This window comes from Falco naumanni, chromosome 7 (genome assembly GCF_017639655.2).
Source record: "Falco naumanni isolate bFalNau1 chromosome 7, bFalNau1.pat, whole genome shotgun sequence".
In the NCBI taxonomy this organism is placed as follows: Eukaryota; Metazoa; Chordata; class Aves; order Falconiformes; family Falconidae; genus Falco; species Falco naumanni.
Window position 1 is genome coordinate 69563153 of NC_054060.1, and position 11167 is coordinate 69574319.

The window sequence follows — 11167 nt, forward strand, 5'->3', positions numbered from 1 at the left end:
TTTCACAGACTCCGAAAGCGAGGGTGGCAAGAATTCATATTTATCCATCTGAGAGAAATGAAAGCCCCGATTTCGAGGGTCTTTGACACCACAGGGCTGGAGGGGGGAGGGAGGGCTGGCTCCCATCCTTCACACATTTCTACTCACATGATGTGCACGTTGCAGCTGTGTTTACTGTAATTATTTTCTTGTGATCACTGAGGCAGAACATTTCCCCACTCTGCTGTAGTTAGGGTGAGAAAGGAAAAGATTGTGTTGAAGTGTTTGCATCAAATAATCCAGCTCTGTTTTGTTTTGCCAGTTTATGTAGACCTACTATCAGAGACTTTTTGGTGACAAACACCCCTTTGCACACACTGCGGGCTTGACCTCTAGTAGTGTCTGAAACCTGTGAACAGATCACTGTTAGCCCAAATATCCTCCAAGGAAATATTTCCTATATTGCTGCTTTTGCTTGCACTCTTTGGCAAGCTACACCATAAATCACATGTTATGTATGTAAGGACAGAACTTGACTCCCATAACTAACCTCACACGCTCAGCTGCTGAGTATCGCATTACACAAACTACAGCCTGAGTTTCCTTACTGAATAATTCTCACAAATCTAATAATTAACAGATCCAAGATTTTGCAATCTGTCAGCCAACAATTCAGCAAAAGTGGAAATCCTTCAGATTGTTATTTGGGGAAAATCTTGCTTCCTGCCTTGCATACAGAACTTTTTTAGCATCACGCAGCTTGTATGGAGCACTAAGCACTGGCCCGCTTACACAGACCCTTCTCATGTACTCTGTCACTAGGTACCTCTGTAAGCCAGTCTCCAAATGGCCACAAGGAAAGTGTTTCTTCAATATCAATGTTTTTACTGTAAGACTGTGCAAAAATGATTTGGAGGTGACAGGGAGGGGTACATCAGAGCTAAACCAGAAAAAACAGCACAGAAAAAATCCAAACGTAAGTGCCTAATATTTGTAAATGGAAATTATCCAAAGTGATTCTTTTTCTACCAGTCTCTTCCATCAAGAAAAAAGGTTTAATAAAAAGACCTATAACCAAAACAAAAGCTTTTACAGGCTTGCCTAACCACTGGCTGTGCTTTGTCTTCTGTGGTGAGAACACGCATGAACAGCTTAACGTGCCTGTCACAGACTATTTGTGTTTAATGCACCCTTGAAACATACCGCACGATTCATTCATAAAGTCACCATGTTCACGTGGACTTTCTGCTGGGTCTTTCATTACCTGAGCCCGTACATCTCGTCAAAACACAAATGACATGTGACACTTCCATTTAGAACCGAAGGTGAAACTCCCGCTCGCTGCATCGAACTCACCTTGCATTTGTGCTCTAAAACAAACACAGCTTTCGGCTCGCCACCCTCGGGCGTTGGGCAAGTCTTCCTCCTGATTTCAAGATATGGGAGCCCTGGGTTTGGTCTTGGTCTCCATGGAATGCCTGTTTATATCCAGTTCTGCACTAGCAGCCAATAAAGGGATTTCCTGCATGTTTATTCTTCTTTAATGACCTTGAACGGTCTTAAAATTAATTTCTGCCAGAATACTGCCCTGCCTCATGGACTGTACCATTAGGACTGTTCACCTCAACCAATTCGTCTACAGGTCAGTCTCTGAACACCAAGACAGCACCAAACCTGCAAAGTATTTTAAAAAAAAAAATATGTAGAAAGACAAAAACATCTCACACTCTTATTGAGGAAAAAATGAAACTGTGGAAGCCAGAACTCAAGTTTGATGAAGCAAGCAAAGGAAAAACTGCTTTTTCAATATACCTGTTTGCAGATCAAAAAGCCTCTCAGTTTCCCTTGGATAGATGCTCCGGTTCTCCACTTGTCCAGCACCCAGGAGGTTCTCAAGTGACTGCCTTCAAGCTGGCTAAAGCGAGTGTGTATGGGCTGTTTCACAGTGGTTTTCTATTAAAAAAAAAAAAATCACACAGCACGCTTCCTATTAATCAAGATTTTGTTATCTCAGAAGCCATACAGAACTGTCATCCTTCTAGACACCTGACTGATTACTGATGACAGGGGATATGAGTGGGCAGGATGGGGACAAAACAGCTAAAAAAAACCCCAGAATTAACTTTTCAAGCCAGTCCTATGCGGTAACTGTACATTTGTGCTTTTAGGATTTGTTGGGAACACAGTTCAGCCTTTTACCAAATGTTGGCAGTTTGGTGTGTGGAGTCTTGTAACAGCTTTAGTCACGATCCGACTGCTTTAAGTCATGCAACAAGTTTAGATTCATTACTTCTGTTACTTGTTTTATTTTCCTTTGACAGCAACGTATAGAAGATACACAGCCGCAGAGAGAAGTTTCTCCTCTCACTACCTCTACAGTTCCCTTTGTCAGGAAAGCCCAAGAGCTGCAGTTTGTTGGGTGTTGAGTATGATTTGTGCATGTGTCCTTCAAATCGTTGTTACACTTACACTTGACAGGGATTTAGTTGGTACAAGGCTGGCAATCTGTTATAGGTCCTCTTGTGTTACAGGAATCCTCATCTGCTAAAATCCCTATTGAGCAGCATCATTATCGCCAGTACTACTTCTCCTCTGTTCAAGTCCATTGTCTCCCATATATTTTTGCACCTTAGGAAGTCATCAACATGATTTCAGTTCTCTCACAGGGGGTACAAGTGAGAAAACAGTTTGGATGGGGAATGGAAGCTGGACAAGCATTCCACTAAATCAAAGATGCCACTGCTGCATGATGCTGAAAAGCAGAAACAGGATAACTATGATCATGTTTGCATTAACGTGCACAAGAATTACAGTGATGCAAGTAGAAAATTTCAGGACAAAGCTTACTTTTATGCCAGTATTTTAGAGCAGGGAAAGGAGAAAAATAAGAGAAAAGCATTGGTCTTCTATGATTCATTGAAAATAGGTGAATAAGTGTCTCAGTATAAGGCTGGATATTGCAGAAGTGAATTATTCAAAACAAAAACCAAGCACTTCATAGGAAGAGTTCACGGAGGGAGGGCTTGATAGCAACAGCCAAGAACAGCAGCGTGTTATCGAGATTATTCTCACACCAAATCCGAAACACAGCACTGCACCAGCTAATAAAACAGTTAACACTGTCCCAGCTGAAACCAGGACAGGGACCTTCCAAACTTAAGCCAGTTAGCAAACGTCAACAAAATTTGGATTTTGTACCCCCCAGACCCACCACCATTATCGGACTGAATCCGGCGGTGGAAAGTGTGCTTGAAACAGTAAAGTGGGTTGTTTTTTTTTAATTTGGTTGCCCCTCCCACCCATTGTTTTGGATTCATTCTTTCTGTGGGAAATCTACAACCGAGGGAATCGTGAGATGCAAAATGCTCTGTCTGCAGGGCAGGCACCTGCTACTGAGCATGACCTACCTCCTCCAGAACTTTTCTGTCTGTGTCACTGCGTGCTGGAGTGGAAAAGAAGGTCCTTTCAGTGGAAGCTGGCAGATTGTCTGAGTCCAGGCTCTCCTCTAGGAGGTTTTGGAGACTAAGTTCAGGCAGCTACTGGTGGATGAAAGAAATTACTTGCCGGGAAGATATGCGCCATGACTCCTAGAAGGAAAGGTGGAGCAGAGGTTGAGGAGATGGCCACCATGGGGCCTCCTGCTTCATACAAGCTCCTGCAAGAGGCTGTGCCCACCCACCATGAAGCAGGGACCCCCCCTCAGAGCAGCCATGGTCAACAGCACATTTTATCAGGTCTACTGGAGAGAGACAGACAGCAACCAGCTTCACTCCAAGCAGGCAACCGGGGAACGACCAAGTCCCGAGAAGGGCATACAATTGGCAGTGTGAGGTGGAGTGGAACAACTGGTGGATGCAGCACTTGTGCACAGCTCGCAATCTCCAGTCCAGCCATGGAAGGAATTTGCTGAACCAACATAGATACAGCTTCCATCACCATCTAGAGTTCAGAGTACCTAACCCAAATCATTTTTGTTTCACATCAGTTTCATTCTACATTGGCTTTACAGTTTTTCAAAGCTGCAATTTCATGATTCATCTCGATTGACTGTTATAATAGCAAATCTTTTAAATTAGTACGGTTTGTTTGCACTACAGAAGCGGGAACAGTCGTGTGAAGGAACCTACCAGCACAGTATGGGATTTTTCCTACATTCATGCCAACTCAAACAGATGTATCAGTCCTGCGCTACCCATTAACATTTTAAGTGTCAGAAGATACCATTTGCTTACGTACTGAGAATATATAATTAAACAGCTGGCTAGTAAAAGAAACAGCTCACTGAAGAACACGTCGAAAGCAAACTGCTAATAAATACATTTGAAGCCCAGAGTAGTATATTAACTCATTTACGTGAAAACTAGAGGGAACTATGATTTGCTATGATGAGATAGCTTTGGGGCTTTTTGTTTATTTCAATTTACCTGGCACGCTACTACATTCAAATGGCGTTAAGGAGGATTTCAGAATATACATTCCTGACCGATTAAACTATATTTAAGCCGTGAACTTAACCTCATGTTTATTAATGTTCTGCCTGCAGTGCCCCAGCACTGCAAGCTGGCAAGACAAAACCCGTATTCCTTCTCACGCGGTTTGTGCTGGGAGATTTTGAACACAATTATTAGGGGTTAGGGGGAGGCTGAGATGAAATCCACAAATTTATTATGAGCAGAGAAACAAAAATTGTTCATTACATTTTTTTTACATTGAGGAATAACTTCGTGGAAATAACTATTCCATTTGCAGTGCTTTCCATTAGAAAGCCGGCGCTACCCTCGGGTATTTCACCACACCTGTAAGAGCTGCTGTCAGGTACCATAAGGGCAGGGGAGCATATGATATAGGTGAGCACATTATTATATTCTGGATAATTGGAAAAAGTTGCTGTATTATTTTACTCTGAAAAACCTTAAGTATATATGCTTACATTTAAAATTTGAAAACAGGAAAAACCCCCTCTGTTCAGCACTGTACTGATCCTCAAGTACTCTTGAAAGGCTTTCACACACATAGTTGCTCTCTTACTCTGAACACTGCATGTGTTCTCCAGCAGTAAGCCCAGCTCACTGAAAAAGAAAATACACCCTGTCAATAGAAACCATGGTGCTGAAGAGGAAAGTTCTTAACAGACAAGCAAAAGTAAACATTATTTCCTGCTACAAACACAGAGTACTCGATAAAATCACGGCTGAGGGTTGCTGTAATTCGCAGCCAGCCACAGCAAACAGCACTGTGCACCTGAGGCCCCCACTGGCACCTGCAACACCCATCATTTCTCATCAGTCGTTCACCCCAAACTGTGAAAAGTGAGATCGTGGGCACTTTCCCATTTCCCATATTTACATAGCATGGAAACACCTGCAATTTCCATAAAATTTTACAAACCTATTTCTCCTGTGTTCAGTCTCTACTTAAGAATCTGCCCATTTCAGCAGGTATTTCTAAATCTTAGCGACATTTTCTAACACAGTTTTATTTATAAGGATTAGCTGCAAAGTGTCTCCCAAGTGTGTTACAGACACGAGCAGTAAGTGACCAGTTAAAGGCAGGTCTTTAGGAAGAATCATAAACAACAGTAAGTAACATATTGGACTTGATTAGCTATCTGGATATGAAATGTCACTGAAATCTTCTCAATCTTTTTTTCTGCTAGCTACAGATCTGGAGGAACATTTGAGCATCTTTCCTTCATTTCCTTCTAGTTGCCACAGAATTAAACCCCTCCAACAACAGCAGCATGACTTGTAAAACAATGATTGCTATTCACAAGGAAACTTGTGGATTTTTATTATTCACAAGAAAAATCACAGTACGTATCTGCTTTTTGATGTGTAAGAGGGGAGCTTCTGAGGCTTGAACAGCACCGCAGAAAGACAGGAGCCTGAGTGTCTCTAAATTTGCTGTTCACGTACCCAAATTCTTCACAACTTGGCCCTTGCAGAAGTATTTGCAGATGCTCAAAGCAAGGGCAGACCTACCAGATGCGGCTTGCCCGGTGCTCTCCAGACGGAGCTCTGGGGGATGAGGCAGCCCATAACCGTGCTGCACACACCTGCCATGTCAGTACTGGGGCCTGATGGAAGAGGTGGCTTTTGGTGGGGGTAGACCGAGCCAGAAAAGGTGAGACATAGGCCAAAGTGTTGGAAGGCTTCATTGAAAAGCTAAACATAGAGAAGACTGCATGTAAAAATGGCGTGAATTAAAAAAGGAGATTCAGATATGTCCACCAGCACCAGAGGATATTTGCAATCACTGATGTGCTACAAAAGACCCAGCTCAGACTCACCTCACTGAAATGCAGCTTCTGCCATGTTTCCCACCATTGCTGCAAGTGTTACTGCTCACACAGCAGGTTGGGTTGATCTGAAGAACCCAAAAAGCATCTTGGAATAAGTGGTCAAAGCAAAAGAGAGCTGTCCCATGGAAGCAGATATCAGAAATAAGATTTTAAGGCACATTTTCTTTTCTCCTTTACTGTACAGTCTCAGCTAAAGTTACAAGCATGATAAGAAAGCAGGGGGAAGAGCTCGCAGGATCTCTTTTCAGAAAAGGCTGTTGCCTGCAGATCTGGAATTCTTTGTTCAAAGAAAAATTTAGGAATGGCCTAAGCATCCCTGGGCAAACCATCGCTCTGCAGCACAGAGCTGTTACAAAGTGCAGTGGTGAAGTGGAGTTAGTGAGGAACAACAGTGGCCAGACCATCACTGTTCAGCGACAAATGGGGGATGCAGCTCAAGGAGCTGTCAAAGAGCAAGCTACTGCCATAGACATCAACTTGCTACTTTACCTGTCAGATTAATTATTTTTCAAAGAGAAATTAAGGCAAAAAGGAGCCTTGAAATACATGCCGTGCAATTTTTTAAACTGTTAGTTTTACCGGATTGACGACTTGTTTTTATCAACAGAACAAGGTATTGGCTTAGGATTGCACCTGGAACAGCCTGGTGAGAGATGTCTCCACAACCCCTAAAGATCAGTTGTTAACAGGGCTGGGAAACTTCATCTTTCACCTCCTGTTTCTGGCTAGGAGAAAAGAAAAATCAGGAAGAAACATTATAACCTTCCTTTATATCAAACTTGCATTAAAATCACTGTTACCTGCCAGCTGATAGTCAAGACTTTACACTGACATTTCTCTTCAATTCTTTCTACATTTGACACTGTTCCAGTCGTGTATTTTTTTCAGTTGTAGTCAGATTGTCCTTCTCAGCTAAAGCTTGAGTAGAAAACTGCCGACTACAAATGTGAGTGACATCAGATGAGAATGTAGTTCTAAATTTCATATTTCGTCATGTGCATACAGATTATGAGGCATGTGCCCGTTTTGGGACTGATATATATGAACACAAATAAGCAGCCCACCCAGTGAGTACTGCACTCTGCAGAGTGCAGGATCCTTTATTTCCAGTCTTATGGAGAGTGAGGATTCTCGGCTTCTGCTTCCAATCCAGTTGAAAAAAGCAGCTCATAGAAGACTGTTTAAAATTTGCCCATCTGAATGGTTTGGCAGAAAAGCTGATCTCTGGGAAAATGCAGCGTGTTTGCCCTGTATTTACCTTTGAATTTCAGGGAGGGTTAAAATATTCGCCATAAGACGGTAGCATTCCTTATTGATCTTCAAAAAAATCTTATTGATATTTTAGCCTCTTTAGATGTTAACTTAGATGCATCTGAAATAATAGTTTCTGAAGGATAAAAATTAGCAGGGCTCGTTAAACAGCCTCGGATCACCCAGACCTGTTTGAACAACCTTGCCTGCTACACTTGTGCTCAGCTTGGGACCTTGATGACAGAAAGCCAGCCACTAACGTTGGGTGGAGAAAGAAGATGAGTAACCTGCTCCTTTAGCCAGTGAGGTGGCTGCACTGGACAGCCTGTCCTTCCCTGTGACTAAATGCAAAAATTCTTAGGAAAGGAAGCAACAGACCCTCTTTTCAGAAAAGATGCGATCTGTGACCCAAGCAAGGCAATACTGCAGGGCGTTTCACTACTCTCTATAGTAGTTTTTCAACTGTCGTCTTCTCTGCTCCCTGTTCAGGCAGAAATACCTATAGTTCCTCTAGTGCTGTTTTAAATCAACCCTGTGTCAGCACACCAGTGGTCCAGAACTGTGCTGGGACTAATCTTTCTCCTGCACACTGCAGTGGTGTCTGTCTGTTCCACCAGAGGGTAAGCACAAACCATTTTTTTCTGGGTTGTGAACAACATAACATCATGTAATGAGAAATGGAGAAAAGACGAGCTTATATAAAGAGCAATGGGGTATGATCTCCACTCCTGTTTTGGGAGGCAAAAAAGAAAGCATACAAGCAACAAAGAACAAACGTTCTGAAGGAGGGAGAAAAAAATCAGCATGCTACTTCTAGAAATATTATTTTCAAACATGAGAAAAATAGATTTCACGGGAAGAAAAAAAAAAGTCTTGCATCCATAAAAACTACACAAACGTCAGAGGCAGTTTTCCAGAATTGCTGTGTGACATCCAACACTTAAATCAGAGGCTCCTTTACCGTATCACCTCAAAATATAAATTTAACACGGTGCTTTTGGTAGAGCTAAAAAGCCACAGATGACACAGAGAAGCATTAGCAAGGTCGCGGCAGGAGTGCCTGTGCAACGCGATTCCTGTTGGCAGAGTTAAACAAGCATAACCCGTATTTGAGCTTTTGCATCACACCAAAAGTGGCTGTACCTGTTTGCCCTGTGCTTGTAAATTTGTGGAAGTGTCAGCAGCAATAGGAAAGCCGTGGCTTTGCCGGGACCACGTGCTCAGAACAGAACTTTTCAAATGAATCTTTAGAATGCAGTTCAGCTGCACTTGAGCTAAAGGCAGCATATTCCCACCATCACTCATGATGAATTATGTTTCCCAAAGTCATTATAATTTAAATGTTATATGACTACTGCTTAAGTACTATGCATCCACTTCCTGGAAAATAATTACCAGGTTAGATGAAAGGACGAATCATTATCTCCACAAAATAATTAATTCCCCACCCCCCAATCTCCTGTTCCTGGTCATTATTAAAAGCAGAATACGTGTTCATCAATGTAAATACAGAAGTCAACCACCGTTCAGGAAAGCCTTGCAGAGTGAGGCATTTTGTTTGGGTTTTGGCTGTGGTCTTTTGAGCACTTGTTTCATAAGAATTTGGTCAAAATTGCTGTTAGTTGTGCAATGTAATGGTCATCTATGCAACCACTTGATGAATCCGGGAGGAAATGATACAGGCCAGATTTTTAACACTTCTACATACACATTAATCCACAAAAATGTCATAAAGTGGTTTTAATGTCATTTATTACATGCATAAGAAACATTATTTCTGCATATATCTATTCCTGCTAGCAGCCCATTCCCTACTTGGGTCCGAGGAATAGCTTGCAAAAAAGATGGGCAGGAGTAGGCTGCTTCTATCAAAAAAATATATTTCTTCCCACTTCCCCAAGGGCACATTAGTTCTGGTTTGTATGTCAGAACTACAAAGATCACAGGTCTAGGAATCACACCCAGACTGGTACCCACTTAGGCTACCATGTGCTACGTACAGATCTACCTGAGGAGCATCAAGGGGAAGTCCACAACATATCCCACCAAAAAACACAAACCACTTCCCAACACCTTCAGCAAAATTAAGATCTGCAGTAAAGACCAAAAAAGTCAGTTACGATGTGTCACAGGAAGCAATAAGGAGACGCCAATGCCACAGGTCTCTAATTAAGTTGTTGCTATTATAAATGAAGCTGTATCTTGAAGTCCTTAAGCATCAAGAGACACAAAGCACACAGGTGGTTCTCAGGTCAGAAACGTTAGTGCTCTGAGAGAATTTCACACACAAAGGAACCAACTCTCAACAATAACTTCCATCAGATATTGCCCCCCCCCCCCCCCCCCCCCCCCCAATCAGGCAGATTCATCATCTATGGTACATCTGAAATGTTTTTCCTTCTTTAAATGTTATCCTCCTTCCATCACCCCACCTTGTCCCTGAAATGTAACTTACAACAACTCATTCTAAATCTCTCTCTGGCTAAAGAAACCAGGGTTTGCTTCAAATACCATGTCCCCCAAATCATCCCAGGGGCTTTATATGCCTCTATTGTCATTTAAATCCCTTTATTGACAGCAATTTGCAGTATTCCAAATCAATGCTTACTGAAAGGTAAAAGCAGGCTCACATCGGCTAAAATCCCTTTTTAGAGATGAACAAGCTGAACATTTCCTAATCATCACACAAGCCAACCCATCCAGCCAGACATTTCTCCTATTCTTCAAATTGGCAAATCCAAGGTTTCAGGCAAATACTGTTCTTTAAGTGTACTCAGTGAACAATCTGGCATTTTATGTGGGTGAGCTCCAGTTAGAACTCCATCTAGTTCTCCTTATAGAGGAACTTTGTCTTTCTTTTGAGGCCAAGACCTGCCTACTTTCTTTTTTTCCATTGACCAGCGTGGTTCTAGACAAACCACAAAGCTATTTCTTCTCCCACCATCAAGAGTCCCTCAGCTGGAGATGGATGCAAATAACACCCCTTCCATGCTACTCTCAAACCTTGACAGGTTAAAAAAGCAAGCAGCAGGGGGCTAGGGACCTTCTACTGTGGAATCACTTTTTTTTTTTTTAGCAAAATGATTCTGTAAGACTAAAGAATCTCTTTTATAAGGACTTTGTCCATTTAGCCCTGGCAAGCCAAAGACAATCGGGTTGTAGTCTTTCATTCTGGGGAGACAGACTCAAGTTCAGGGCTCTTCGGAAGCGTTACAGAAAGCCTGGCTTGAGGCAGCCCTTCCTCTCCCGGCCCCTCGGGCTCACCACCGTAGCAGTGAGTCCCACAGTTTTACTGGGAGTTTAGTGCAGTTTTTCTTGTGCTTTGGTTTCAGCAGGCGGGCAGTTTGCGTGCGTTACTATGAAATGTGATTTGGTGCTCCATAGCTGAGACTGGAGCTGGATAAGTTTCCTCTGCGCTTCTAGGCCATTAGTTCTCCAACCCAGAGAATAATGAGGCTGAACTTGCTACAGACAGGCTCCCAGGTGAATGCAACAAATGACAGGGTAAATTACAAATGATCCCATAGCAGAAGCTCCCTAGCCTCCTGTTGCTTGCTTTTTTAACCTGTCAAGGTTTGACAGTAGCATGGAAGGGTTGTTATCTGCATCCACCTCCACCCTCCAGCTGAAGGACCC